The sequence below is a fragment of the Heterocephalus glaber genome, unplaced genomic scaffold (genome assembly GCF_053883595.1).
Source record: "Heterocephalus glaber isolate CG9 unplaced genomic scaffold, H.glaber_assembly_v1.0 deba00001547, whole genome shotgun sequence".
NCBI classification, from domain to species: domain Eukaryota; kingdom Metazoa; phylum Chordata; class Mammalia; order Rodentia; family Bathyergidae; genus Heterocephalus; species Heterocephalus glaber.
The window spans coordinates 13,604,722-13,620,243 of NW_028258340.1; the positions used below are offsets into that span (position 1 = coordinate 13,604,722).

The window sequence follows — 15,522 nt, forward strand, 5'->3', positions numbered from 1 at the left end:
CAATTGGCTTGTTTTGAGAAGTGAGTCTGGCTGAAGCCTGCTTGCCAAGGTCAGAGTAACTTGCACCCAAATTCCATTCTCACAACTAAAACCTTCAGACTAGAAGGAAAATGTTCTAATTACAATCATATATTTTGTCTATTCTGTTCCTAATTTTTTTTCAAGACTTTTTTATTCCCTGGAACTAACAATCTCAAGCTATACAAAGCTTTAAGAGATCTAATTTAATCAAACATATAGAATGAACTCCTACCCAAAGATAACATCACATACTGGTTTGGTAAATTCAAGTAAGTCCCAGCCCTCCTTTTCTTTTTGGATCCATAGTTACAAAGTTCACTTAAAAGCAGATTTGTAAATCTGACATTTTCATTTAGATATAATTTGACTATGCCAAATAAAGAACAACTGTTAAAATTTTTTGTTGTTCGTTTTTTGAGATTGGAGCTCACTATGTAGGCCAGGCTGGCCTCGAACTCCCGGCGATCCTCCTGCCTCAGCCTCCAATTGTTAACGTTTTAAATCAAATTCCATTAACCAAATTAAAGTCTGTCATGTGCAGAGTCTCAGGAATGTCAGCGACAGTGATTGCTGAGTATAAGTGATGCCTTCATATTCTGCTTTCAGTGCCTTAGCTTAGCTTCCTTCACATGGCAAAGTGACTTCAGTATGCAAATGTCCTTTTCCTTTTTTTGGCTAAGACTATTTGTGAAGAAACTGTCCAATTTTCCATCTATTTACAGTTTGTATAGAAAGCAGCTACAAAAGATAAACAAATGTATATAAAATGCCTCCCTGCATTTCTTCAGTAGATTGCACAAATTCATGATGTGAGCCAATTAAGACATCCAAGGTAAGAGGTAACATGAGCCTGAGGTAAACAGTTTAAAATAACCAAGCACTTGAAAGACATGTATTTGTGTTTCGTCTCTGTGAAAAAGTTTTGTTAAATACAAAATGTATAAATGTAGTGTGCACTGATTTGTAAGTTAAAAAAGCTCAAAATTTTAACTGAGCCCTTTCCAAAGTCTGTGTACAGATTTCAGGAAGCAAACCGCCGTCTTGGTCAGATGGAGAAGGGGCATCTGCGGCGTAACTGGGGCGCTGGTCGTCTGCTGGGGGCTCCAGATGTCCGGTCTCAGGGCCGCGCTGGGTGAAGAACAGAATGTAGGCCTGGGCCTTGCACACCTTGGCAGTGGTGCACATGCTCAGCTTGGAGTCGTTGCAGTGCACCCAGAAGCCTCCTTCAGAGTTATAGCAGTAGGCAGTGTAGTGTCCCGAGTCGAACCCTTTCCCATGGTGCTTCACCATGGCAGACAGGTCGTACAGAAAGCATTCAGGTCTGAGCGACTTCAGGGTCTCTCTTCAGCAATAGGGCTCCATGTTTAAGATCTCCTCAAAGCTGACGTGAACACCGATCTTCTCTCGGTTATTATGTCCTGACCACCTGAACTGCTTGAGGTGCAGCCTGAGAACCTGCGGCAGGCGGCAGACCGGGAGCTGCTTCCGGGCTTCCGTGAGTGTGACTGGCTTGGAGAAGAACCTTCTACACTTCGAGTTAAACTGGTCACATACTTAGATTTTTCCATCTAAAGCTTCAGTTTCTGTGAATTTGGCCAACATCTCAGTAACCAAACACGGCTGTGAGGTAGCATCTTTCCCACTACACTGGTATCGTTCTGGAAATTCCAATGACAAATCCCAGAAAGGTTCTATGGTATTTTTTTGGGGGGGGGGTACCGGGGATCGAACTCAGGTCCTTGTGCTTGCGCAGCAGGTGGCGAAACCACTGAACTAAATCCCCGGCCCGGTTCTATGGTATTTGATTTGTTGTCACATGCAAGACATGTAATCTGACTAAGAAGCTGCCCATGAAAAATATTATTTATAACATTCAGAACTTGCTTGATAAGTTTCCTTTGAGAAGTGGGGAGAAGCGCTAGCTCCCTACCCGTTGTCTCTAGTTCATTTTGTATTTTATCCAAAAGTTCACAAACAAATTCCTGAGCATCTTGCTAGGCATAACCACAAAAAGCAGGAATCACCCTCCACACCGAGTGCAGCATGGCAGATGGGGAGACCAGGGCCCACTTTCCAGACCACATGACCTGGAATAAGGTATGCAATTCATGGCAGAGAGAGAAATATTGTGGACTTGGCTCCCTTGCTTGAATAAGCTCTGTGTTTCTACTTTTTGATGCCCCACCACTCAGTCCCGAGGGTATACTTGGATGTCGGGAGCAGAGGAAGCCTGGCTCTTTTGCTTGGCACTCTCTCATCTGATACACCACAGCATCTGTCATGGAAGGGTGGCTGTAAGATCTTGTCTTATCACCAGCAGCCACAGCCAGCCACTGGTTCAGATTAAGCTTTAAAAAACACTGCCGAAAAATAAGTAAATTACTCAGTACTTGAAGAACAGAATTCATATAGCAAGTATTTCCCCAAATTTCTCAATCCTGTTACACCAGGAGTTACCACCAGCCTTCGTTTACCTGAGGCGTCACCGGCTTTCTTTCACCTTCCGTCTTGTCTTCTGAGGTAGGAGGTTCGATTTTCTCCTTTGCTGGAGATGCTGGGGTTTGTGGCGGGAGCTGAACAGGAGCAGTCTCCGTCATGGTGGACAGAGCTGCACCACACAAATGTAGGCTTTTTTGGGAGGCGAACCTTCCCATTCTGCTTCTACTTGATAGTCTAACAGTTCTTGCTGCCTTTTTTTCACTTCCCTTTTTGCTCCTATGCTTTCCTGACATTGCTCTTCTTGCCTCTTTCTTCCAATGGGTGACTGTTCAAACCAAGTGAGAAAGATTTTCCCCTGGAGCACCCTTCTGGGGAGCCAAAGAGCAGCACACACCTGACCCTCACTCCGAAGTGGAGGCTGGGCATCATCGTGTAAGAAATAAGAATCGTCACTGGTACCCATCGGTCGTAAAACCCTTCCACTATGAGTGGTGCAGTAATTCTGACTTTTGATTGCACTTAATGTACTACGTAGTAACTTCATGTCTCCAGTTGCATTGTCGTTCAGAACATAATCATCACAGAGGTAGCAGAAAATATACATCTCGTTCACTTCCAATGCAACAAGATGACTGCTTTCTTGAAAGTGCTTGAGTGCGTGCTCTTCAGTGTAGCGTCCACAGGCGACATGGGGACATCTGAGGCAGGCCCAGATGGACTCGGTAGTACTGTAGTCCACACAATGCCACTTCTGAGGGCTGAGGTTGGAATGGTCTTGAGCAAGCTGCAACTACCCAATGTGTTTGCAAGTATCCATCGTTAACACTCATTTAGTCCATCCGGGAAACACATAATCCAAACAAGTCTGTTCACAACACCTGAGGCACCTGAAAACGGCCTGAGACGGAGCGACCATCTTAGCGCGAACCTAGGGCCCGCTCCCCAGTTCCCCGCCACCGCCACCGCAGCGGCCGGTGAGCGCAACGTCCCTTGTGTTCCTAATTTGAGAATGCTTTGTCTTGTCCTTTTTGAGCCCTGTTTACATTAATTTCCATAGAAACCACAGGACACCTTTACCCCAATTGATTGCCAGTAAAAGTCAGTGCCTGGGACTGTCCACCACTGGTTACACAGACATTGGTCATCCTGACATCCCAATTTCTCTCTGTTTGTTCTGTTTCTTAGTGCATTTTTTCTCAGGCCTGTGTCACACACTAGGCAGGTGGGGACTAGAGTCTTACTGCAGGAGTCCCTGGCAGTATGGGACTTGGCTTTCTAGTCTTGCTCTTGTCATTTGGCCAGTAATAGTGGGCCACTTTTGTTGGAAATATTTTGTAGGTGATTCCCCATGGTACATGTTTACCAAGTTAACATTAAAGAGAAGGAACGATGTATTTATAGACAAATGAAGAAATAGTATAACCAACCAAGTGAATAGATCGTACTGCAGTTCCTAGGAAATGCATAATCAGGAAACAGTGTAGAGTCCCATGATAATTTTGAATTAAGGAGTCATTGTTGACCAGGAAGCCCAAAATAGAGTCATAGGGCCAATTTCTATGGAATCTGTACATAGAAAAAATTCCTGAGACCTGCAAATACTAGTCAGCTTAAATAAGCAACTAAATAGTGATCAAGAAGAAGAGCCCTGAAGACCAAAGAAGATAACCACCCAAAGTTATTTCAAGTAGTAATCTCTGGATCTCATAAAAGACTGTGAAAAGTTTCCATTTCCATTAACCATTTAGAAAACCTCATAATGGGATATTTATAAGAGTATGCAAAAATGTTTTGCTCCAGCTGTCTTTAAAAATTAGCTATAGACTAATAACTCTTCTGGTTCTACTTAAAAAGCCTTTAAAAAAGCATTAAAAGAGTTTTTTAAAGTAACTTACTCACATCCAGAATAAAAGATAAAAAACACTATGCAAACAAAAATATATCTAATACCTAACCAAATAAAATTTCTATATGCCCATCCAGTAAATATTACCAAGCATGGAAATAAGAAATAGAAAATTAAGACCTATAACGAGGAGGAAAAATACTCCCTTAAAATCTATCCAAAAATAACATAGAACAGATAGAAAAGAAAATTAGTGGACAAGGGCACTATAGTAGTTATTATATTTGTATTTCAAATGCCCAAGATACCTGTAGAAAAATTGGACATATAGGTAGAGATACAGATTACAAAATACTCAAATTCAAATTCTAGGAATAAGATGACTATGAATGAGGCTTAATGTTGTGGTACATGCTTATAATCCCAGCTACTTGGAAGACTAAAGCAAAAAGATTGCCTGGGCAACATGGAATGAGTCTCAAAATAAAATAAAATAAAATAAAATTTAAAAGGCATAGAGATGTAACTCAGTGGTAGAGCACTTCTAGAATGAGTCCCTGAATTCTCTCCCTAATACTGCAAAGTAAAAAAAGAGTAAATACAAAATAAAAAATACATTGGATGGTAATAAAAGCAGGTTAGGCATCGCAGAAAAACAAATATTATTGAAGATTTACAAATAGTATAGAAAACTATCCAAAATAAAGCACAAAGTAAAACTGACTGGAAAATTTTAATAAAATATTACTGAATATAAATTGGAAGAAAATGTTAATTTGAAGAAAATTTTTTTAACATTTTAGTTTAAGTTATAAGCCCTAATATTCAAGAAATTAAGTCACTAGAGGAAATTTTATAGCATTAAGTGCCTATAATGATATATAAATGGGATTATATTAAATTTAAAAATAAACCTGCACAGCAAACTATTAACAGAGTGCAGAGAGCAACTAAAAAATGGCACAAATTATTTGCAAACTATACACCTGATAAGGTGTTGTTGACATTCAGAATATACAAGGAGCTCTAAAACTGCAATAGCAAAAAAATAAAAATCCTGGTTAAGTTCCAGTGAGGATGTGGAGAAAAGGGAATTGTTGTATACTGTTGGTGTGGATATAAATTTATAGAGCCTTTATCAAAAATAGTATGAAGCTTCCTCAAATATTTAAATATACAACTATCCTATGACCTACCAATTCCCCTTAGGATTATATATTCAAAGGAAGTGAAATCGGCATGTCAAAGAGACATCTGCACTCATATTCATTGTAGCACTTCACAATCATCAAGAAATGGAAACAAATTAAATGTCTGTAAACTGGCAAGTGGGTAAAGAAAATGTGGTACATATCCACAATGGGGTACTATTCAGACATGAATAAGAAACCCTGTCATTTGTGATATCAGGTACAGAGAGTGATGTCACTGATATGGGAAATATAAAAACGTTGATCTCATAGGTGTGAAGAGAAGAATAGTGGTTACCAAGGTCTTGGGAGAGTAGAGTACAGAAGGATAGGGTAGTAAGTTAGTTAGGGAGAATCAAGAAGTCCTGCTGTGTTATCGCACAATGGAGTGACTATAGGTAATAATACTGTACAGCACATTTCAAAAAGCTAGAAGGAAGGATTTTGAAGATTTTCATCATAATGAAATTATAAATATTTGGGAAGAAGATATGTTTTAACTGATTTAAACAGTTTACAATATATACATGTATGAAAACATTAAGTGTTACCCCATTAATGTGTAGAATGGTTATGTTTTCATATATCAGTTTTAAAATGGCTAGCTTCAAAAGAATAATCATCTCAAATGAATGACTCACTTTCCAACTTAAAACGTAGATAATGAGAGCAAATAAGCTCAAAATAATTCAACAATAAAAGGAAATCATAAAGATCAGAGCAAAAACAAATGCAATACAAAATGAAAGATTTATAGAGAAAATCACAGGAAGTAAAAACTGATTATTTGGGGAGAGCAACAAAACTGATCAAACTTTAACCATAATGATCAAAAAAAAAAAAAAAGAAAGAAAGAGTAAATGTTCAGAATACCAATGTCAAGAATGGGAGGATTAACATCACTGTAGATTTGATAAACATTAAGCAGATAATAAATGATTATATTTAAACTGTATGTCAACTATTACTTAGCTGATAATTGACAAATTTAGTCATGGACACAATCAATGGTACACAAGAGGAAATACATGATCAGAATAGCACCGTGTTAAATAAATGTACTTCTCAGTTTGAATCCTTCCCACACATTTAATTCTAGGAGTAAATAACTTCATTAGTGAATTTCAGAGAATGTTTCATGAAGAAACTATCTTGTCTACACAAATTATCTGAGAAGATCAAAGATAAATTAATACAACACAAATTGTTTTATGAAGTCAGTATTAGTATCCCAAAACTACATTAAGACACGGCATATAAAGAAAACTATCATCCAGTATCACTCAAAATTATAAAGTACTGAACCAGGCATAGTGGCACAGGCCTGCAATCCCAGCCCTCCGGGAGACTGAGGCAGGAAGTCGCAAGTTGGAGCCTAACCTGAGCAATTTCACAACCTAGTGAGACCCTCTCTCAAAATGAAAAAATGAAGAAAAACAAACAATTGGGGATGGAGCTGAATGCACAGGCCTTGGATTCAATCCCCTTTACCAAAACAAAAGTAGAAAAATTGAATCCACCAATATACGAAAAAGCATAATGCATCACAACCATTTAGGATGCATCACAGGAATTCAAAAAGCTGATTCAAAATTTGAGAATCAGTAAGTGTTAAATCCAACATCTATTAATAATGGCAACTTACAATAAAATGGGAATGGAAGAAAATTTCCTCAACTTGATAAAAGCATTTTAAAAAAGGCTACAGCTAACACATCTTTATATAATGTGCAAAAGTTTAAAACATATTGCTCTGATATTAAAATATAGCAAGGAAATCCACCTTCACCACTTGTAATCAACATTAATTGTGCTATAGGTTCTAACCATGGCAATCAGGTAAGCAAAATAAATAAAAAGCCATTCATTTCAGAAAAGAAACTCTCTTTGTGTACAAACAACCAAATCATTTATGTAGAAAACCCTAAGTAACCCATTAAAAGCTTAGCAGAACTAATAAGTGAGATTAGGAAGGTAACAAGTAAAAAAAAACTATAAACATCAATTTTGTTTCATTGAAATAAGAATTTCATTTGTACCTGTATTAAAATGTGAAGTAAGGAAAGCTACCAGAAATGTGCTGGGCATACACAGTAGATTAGTGAGAGAAATTAAAGACAATTTAAATAAATGAAGGCTATTCCCCTATTTGTGGATCAGAAGACTCAATATCCTAAGAAGTTATTTCTAATTTAACTGATCTGTAAATCCAATGCAATCATGATCAGAGCTCGTGGGTTTTTCCTTATAGAAATTGATAAGTTGATGCTAAAATTCAAATAGTAATGCATTTAAATTACAATAGACAAAATAACTTCTTTCAAAAAGACAGGATTTTAAAATTTTTCACCACTTGACATATCTTATTTTAAACGGATAGCAAAAGAGACAGTTGGCATTCATGTAAATAAAACAAATATGTGACAATGTAGAAAGCTCAGTAATAAATCCACATATATTTGGTAAATTTATTGACAATAAACAGCTTCATTAATATATGTATATTTTTCATAAAATAGGCTCCAAATATTTAAGAATAAAATTTGATAAATTGACATGTGTTTTTACCTGTGAAACAATCATCACTGTCAAGCTAATGAGCATACCCTTTACCCCAACAGCTTCCTCATAGACTCTTTTTAATCCCCCCTTTCACTTTCTCATACCTCCTCCATTCCCAGGTAACACTGATCTGGCTTCATACTTCTTTGGTTTTGTTTTAGTTTTTTTTTTTTTTTTTTTGAGGCAGTGTCTCCTAATGTAGTCCAGACTGCTCTTGAACTTGTGATCCCCCTGTCTTAGCTTTCTGAGTGCAGGGATTACTGGCATGCACCACCAAACCTGGCTAATGATCTACCTTTGTCTATCACATAAATTAATTTGTATTTTGGAATACATAGAATACATAGAACACGTTTTCTTAGTATGGCCTTTTTAAATCCAATGAATTTTTTTTGAGATGCATTTTTTTTTTGGTACCAGGGATCGAACTCGGGTCCTTACGCTTGCGAGGCAGGTGGCAGAACCACTGAGCTAAATCCCCGGCCCTGAGATTCATTTTTGTTTCTTCATGTAGTAATAGTCTATTCTTTAATTTTTACTGTTGTTGAGTAATATTATGCAGAGTGAAAATGGCACAATTTTTTTCTCATTCATCTCTGATGCATATTTGTGCTTTTCCAAGTTGGGGCTAATATAAATTAAGGTGTTATGAATATTTGTTTACAAGTCTTGTATAAACGTGTTTTTATTTATGTTGGATAAATACCAAATTCTGGAATTTCTGGACCCAAAATATGGTAATTTTTGTATAATTTTAAAATTATTTAAATTTGATAGTTTACTTTTAGAACACTTTTAGATTTACAGAAAAACTGCATAAAAAATGAAGAGATTTCTTGTATATCCCCCCCATCTAAAGTTTCCCTTATTATTGGCATTTGAATTGGTGTAGTACAGTTTCAAGGACTGATGAACCAATATAATGTATTATTTTTACTTAAGGACTTAGTTTCCATTACAGTTTAACCTTATTAATTTTTTTTGTGTTTTTAACAAACTTATAATGTCATATATCTACCATTACAGAATCATATGGAATAGTTTTGCTGTCCTAAAATTACCCTATCCTCCAAGTATTCCTATCTCCCTCAATCCACTTCCTTGGTAGTGACCATACTATTGTATCTAGTTTGCTTTCTCCAGGATGTCATAGAGTTGGAAATATACAGTAGTTGGAAATATACAGTTTTTTCATACAGGTCTGTTTCATGTAGCAGTACATGTTTAACAGTCCTCCAGATCCATTTGTGTGTTTTTTTGTGGAGTTTTTTTTTTTTTTTGGTACCGGGGATCGAACTCGGGTCCTTGCTCTTGCAAGGCAGGCGGTGAAACCACTGAGCTAAAGCCCCATCCCTCCATTTGTGTGTTGTTGACTCTTTAAATTTTATTATTCCACAATATTTCATTGCATAGAAATACCAAAGTTTTTACAAATTTCCTTTTTCTAACAGACTATAAGTGCTGCAGTCCATTCAGGCTGCTATAACAAGCTATCATAAGCTGGGTGGCTTATATACAACAAATATTTATTTCACATAGTTTTTGAATCGTTGAAGCCCAAGGTCAAGGCATCAGGAGATTCAGTGTCTAGTGAGGGCCGACCTTCCCATAGACTGTGCCTGCTGTGCCTTCACGTGTAGAATGGGGCAAATACAGTTCCCTTGGGATTCTCCTACAAGGGCACTAATACTACCAATGAGAGCTCTACTATCATGACCTAATCACCTTCCAAAGTTCTACCTTCTCGTAATATCACCTTGGAGATTAAGATTTTAACATTCAAGTTTTAGGGAAATGTGACAATTTCATACTATAGAAATAAGAGAATCAAAATTGTAGGAAACTCTTCAAATCATTAATAAAAAGGCAATTGTGGGTCAATTCATTCTAAGTAGAAGATACCATACTCCTACAATCACTACTGGTGTCTAGTCTTTAAAAAAACACAAGGATATTCATTCCAGAATTAGAGAGAATTCAAACATTCATAGATCTAATGAGACTACTTCATAAGCAACTTACCTCAGGAAATTCCTGAGAGTAGGTTTAAATAGGGTAAAGTAGCAGAAGAAAGATTGTATTTGAATGACAAGACCAAGAGTGTCAAAGACACGGGGAACTCCAGCACATATTTATACTTTTAAATGATGATGCCCAGATTGCCTGCCTACTAAGAGGTGCTGAAAATATATTTCTGAGGGTGATAAAATGAGTAAATGGAAAAAAACACCTGGGGAATTTTTCATCTCAAAGTCTCTGCCCAAACCTTAAAATCTATAGTGGCAATGTTAATGAATAGAAAGAAAGGGGAATATCAGCAAAGCTTAAGACATCTACATATTGGGAATTATGCTGTTTTCAATTCTCTAACACAAATCTATATACCTTGTTTTTTTCTTGGCCCATCGCCTTTTCCTGAATATGCTACTTCAAAATCTTAAGATAAATCATTCAAGGTGTTTCTTAAACCTTAAGGGATACTGGCAGACAAATACCCTGCCTTTTTCTATATCTGTGTTTATTAATCAAGTAGGAAAATTATTCAGGGGGCACGTAGGCAAGGAGAACATAATGGTTCCTAAAAACAGTGCTTTAAAATTTCTTAGTTCACATAGATAAATATATATTACATCTAGTAAAATGTGAACTTCATATTGGCAGCAGAACAAAGCAGGCAGATCTTCCTTTCAAATGTTACTTAAACCACAGCCCCATTTGTTGTCCTTCAATGCCATAATTCATGTTTATTTAAAAGAGAATTTTATCCCTTGATAGGGTATGTATACTTTATTCTAGGCTTCAGGGTCTAGAAGAATTCTCTTTCCTATCTATAGGGTTCTAAAATTCCTCATCGGAAGCCTGGATTTGTTTGTTTTCACCCAGAACCAGAACTTGAGATATGTTTTATTTCAGAGTTGATCCTAGGAAACAATTTAGGGAATAAGAAAGAAAGAAAAGGAAGGGAGAAACCACAAATGGTATGTTCATAAGGTAATTACTACTATGAGCAATTAGAGCCCAGTCCCACTTAGTATCTATTGCAGGCCTATCATTAGTTGATAGCTACTTCTTAAGGTACTCTCTTGGACATTTTGTCCTGCTCACTTCAGAGACTAGTCCAGACAAAGCCCTCAGTCAGAGAACAGTGAATGTTTGCTGTAAGTGAACATTAGCAAGCTGAGACAGATGCTAAGGATAAAAGTGTGGGGTTCAAACAGCAGCAATTAAGGGATCCAAACCAAGGGTGAGATGAGAATATAAAAACTTCCATTTCCCACTGAGAACAATCTAGATTGCCCTGTCAGAAATAATTGATAGCCTCTCTTCTGCAGGGCCACTAAGCATGTCAATCCACTTTCTCTGTGGCACATATCACACAGAAAGGAGACAGAGGACATTTACAATCTTATACAGAATGTACTGGCATTTCTACTCTTATAAGAGACACACATACACACACATCTAGGGAATTTGCTGCTCATTAAATTTCCCACTGACATCTCTTGGACTCACTAGGAATTCCTACTGTATGGCGTTTCTTGAACAATGCATTCAGTGGACAGTAGGTTATTGTTCTGTATCATGGTCCACTTCATAACCCAATCCGTCAACAGCTAACAGAATGGTTTTTTTCCCTACTGAGACTCTCAGATGAGAAACATTCCCAACATGATCATTATTGTCCTTGTAAGTTGCTTTTTCATCAGTGTCAGAACTTTGGGGATGATAGGTTTTTAGTTTTGTTCAATGAAGTAAATCTCAAAAGTGATATTAAAAAGTTCAACTCAGGTAAAACAGTGTCTTTATTCCTGGAAAGTAGGTATTTACTACATCTTAAATATAATTTTATTAAAAAAATAATAATTTTATTTTAGATTAGATATTTATTTTTAATGTACACATGCTTTTTAAAGATTATTCATATTCTCAGTATTAAAATGTGATTTTTATCTTAGCATTCATTTATGAAAATGAATAATAAACTGAGTCATGACAAGAACATTGACTTTCTTTTATTATGCATAAATCAATGGTAATTGATTCTCAGAAATTCATTTTCAGAAGATTATGATAATGCAGGCACTACAGAAAACAGTAGTATCCTCATAAAATTAATGATAGAACTAACATATTTTCCAGCAATCCCACTTTTGGGTATGTTCATAAAAAATTAAATCATTATCTCATTATCTCAAAGAAATACCTGCACTCCCATGTTCATTGCAGCATTATTCACAGCTCCATGAAAATAAATTTGAAAACAGTTTTGATATAAATTTTTTGCTTTATTATCTCATTAGAAACTTCCTTAGTAACACACTTTGTGATTAGAAGATGTGTTATATTGGCTTGTGAGTAGTTTCATTTTTATAGTAGCCACTTTGTGCTTTCCAAATTCTGATCCACATTCTCTCCCTTTTAAATGCAACCAGAGTCTGTGTAAAGGTAATGAGGAGGTGACTTTGAGTTAGTCCCATTCTGATATAGACTAGCTTTGGGACATGAAGTACCTTCTGTCCTTCTCAATTATTTGTACACCAAGAAGAGCTTTTCACAACTTACATATAATATTAATGACTTCTTAAAGGTCTTTTCTATTCTAATATTCTATAATATTTTATCTATAAGCTTTTTGTTTCTCACATTTTTCTTAACCAAATTTATAATACCCTCTCTCTTTTTTTTTTTTTTTTTTTTTTTTTGGTGCCAGGGATTGAACTCAGGTCTTTGTGCTTGGAAGGCAGGCAGTGGAACCACTGAGCAAAATCCCTGGCCCTACCCTCTCTTTTTTTATTAAGCTCCACTTTATAACAGCAGTTTTATTGCACCCAGTTCTTGATGACCAATTCTGATCATATGATAACTCGGTATCCCATGAGCAGGTATTCAGTCTTTATTAGGATCCAATAATATACCAGTAGCCATTTTCTTGAAGAAGAATCATGTTTTACAGTGTAAAGCAAGGACATCCAGTACAGTATTCTGTAAAAATAGGAATAATCTCAATTCCTACTGTTCAATATAGTAGACACTAGTTACATATAGCTACTGATCATGTGAAATGTGGGTAGTGACTCCTTGCAGGAAGATCATAAGTTCACGAGCAGCTTGGGCAATGTAGTGAGACCCTGTCTTAAAAGAAAATATGTGTAGTGATACTGAGAAATTGACTTTTATATTTTATTTATTTTTCATTATTTTAAATTTAATTTGTCACAAGTGACTTCTGGGTACTGTATTGGATAGCATAAGCATGGCTTCTCCCCAGAACTAAGGGTCTACTTTGTGACTCTCCTATGAGGGCCTGCCAGAGACTCTACAAAGTATTCCCGAGATGATAGAACCTCCAGCACAAATAAATATGCTATTTCTCCAATATAACCAAATAGCTTGTTTCTCACTCTGCACCCAGCAAGACAGTCCTTTCACTTGATATCACTCCAAATGTACAGATTTCTAGTTACCAGGTGAATAGCAGTACTCATTAAAGGCTATACATGTTCTGACTCCATATGCCAATATATGATCTTGTTCCTCTAATTATGAGAATACCTTGGTTTAGGAATAAAGGTTGGATATGATATAGGCTAATTTCTTCATCACTTTAACTGACTCTATTGTAAAGTTTATGATTCTTGCCTCAAATTTTTAGGGTCTAACTTGTTAGTGGTTTCAAAAAGGAGAATAGTTCATGAAATTATGAAGACCCAGAATGCAAATGTATAGTGAGAACATGAAGGGATATTTCTTTCACTCAGAGATTTCATAGGAAAATCTCTTAATATTTCTATGGATAAATATTATTATAAATGGGAAATTTTAGCAACACTAACTTAGCAAGAGCAAGACCACTCAGTACTTAGGGCTTCGGGATAAATTTCTGATTCACTCTACAAAGCAAAAAATCCAAAGGAGAAAAAATACTTGCAGAGAGTGATACAAATCTGGAATGCCAGTGAAAGAGAAGTGGTATATCTCAGGGAAAGGTACACCAGCAGTCATAGAAGTCTTTATAATTCTTTAGGAGTTCACAACTGTCAAAAGTTGAATTTTTGCCTCCACTCTCAGTGTGGCAGTAGTTTGGAAAGGTACAATGGCTTCACCCAGTTGAAGCACCACCCCCACATTCTCTTAGACTTCTGTCTCCACCCTACTCCTGCCAACTGAAGATATGACTACCTATTTATTGAAGAGCCTTATCCATCATGACCATAGACATATCTTGTAATACTGCCAGTTGTCTCAGCCTCCAAGGGTTGAGAGGTCAGGCTTCTATACGATCTCAGAGAAGAAGATACTACAGATTGGACGTCCTAGTTTTACATACCATAGATGTTATTGCTCCTCCTACTCATTCTGGATTTAGATGATGTCCTGTAGCATATTTGCAGAAATTTGACTTTTCTAGTGATAGTCTGGGGAAACCCAGTAATACAACCTGGAAACCTAGAGAGTTTATGTTTTCTGTGTCAATCCTGAACACAGAAAGTTAACAAAATGGTTTTGTTAGATAAATCTCACTATTTTCTTCTTCCCATAAAGTAATCCAAGGTACAGTATTTCCATATAATCTTTCAGGAAATAGCCATTTGATCAATCAAATAAGTACATTTTCTTGTGATACCATGGCCAGAGTGATAATGTTGAATCTTGTATTTGCTATCTTTCTTTCCTCAGTTCACTTTTACAAATTCTTCCTCCCCCAGAAATTCACATGGTTTCTTAACCATTCATTCACCCATAAAATATTGGTGTTAACCTTTTATACAGGCTCTCTTTTCTGAAGAACATGGACTGAGATAGGGACACTTAGTAATTTCATACATGCAATCAGTGGGCTGTCTATGAAAGGCAACTGTAAGAAAATAAAGGACACTTCTTGTCATGAAAGGGAATAGAACCTTGTTTGTAAGGACATTTGTAGTAAAATGAGGCAACGTGAATTGTATGAGACAGAAGAAAAAGCAGTAATGTGAGTAGCATGAAGATGGGAAATAAGTATATTTAAGACTTGAGTTTCTCTCAAAATTTCTTTCAAGGGCCAAAAGGGTAACAAGTTTGAATAGTAAAGCAAGAGTGCTGACAGTAAGTGAACAAATGAATTCCCAGAAAGGAGAGTGCTAATAGGAATCTGTCTTCCTTTTTAGCTTTGTAGGCTTTTTTTGTATTCTATCAGACATTTATATCAAGACCAACATTATTAAAATTTCCAATAAAGAAAAGCATGGTGAGTGATCTTGCCTAATTCTATGTAAAATGAATAAGAAGCTAAGAATATAAAGAAATATTAAAGAATATTGAAAGTATCATGCAGTGGTCTTTTTGTCCTGGCTCTTTTGAGGTTTTCTTTTAAAATCGTGTTTAATCCCTGCTTAGAGAAAAAATATACTCATTTTTAAAATTACATGTGTACTCTAGTCAAGGCAAAAATTTCTCTGGAGTGAGACTCTAAATATATGTCAT

At 36.3% G+C, this 15,522-nt stretch overlaps 1 pseudogene; it reads right to left on the minus strand.

The window, feature by feature from the left end:
- Positions 1–999: 999 nt before the first annotated feature.
- LOC101716959 (ubiquitin carboxyl-terminal hydrolase 44-like) lies at positions 1,000–3,280 on the minus strand (annotated as a pseudogene).
- Positions 3,281–15,522: the final 12,242 nt, after the last annotated feature.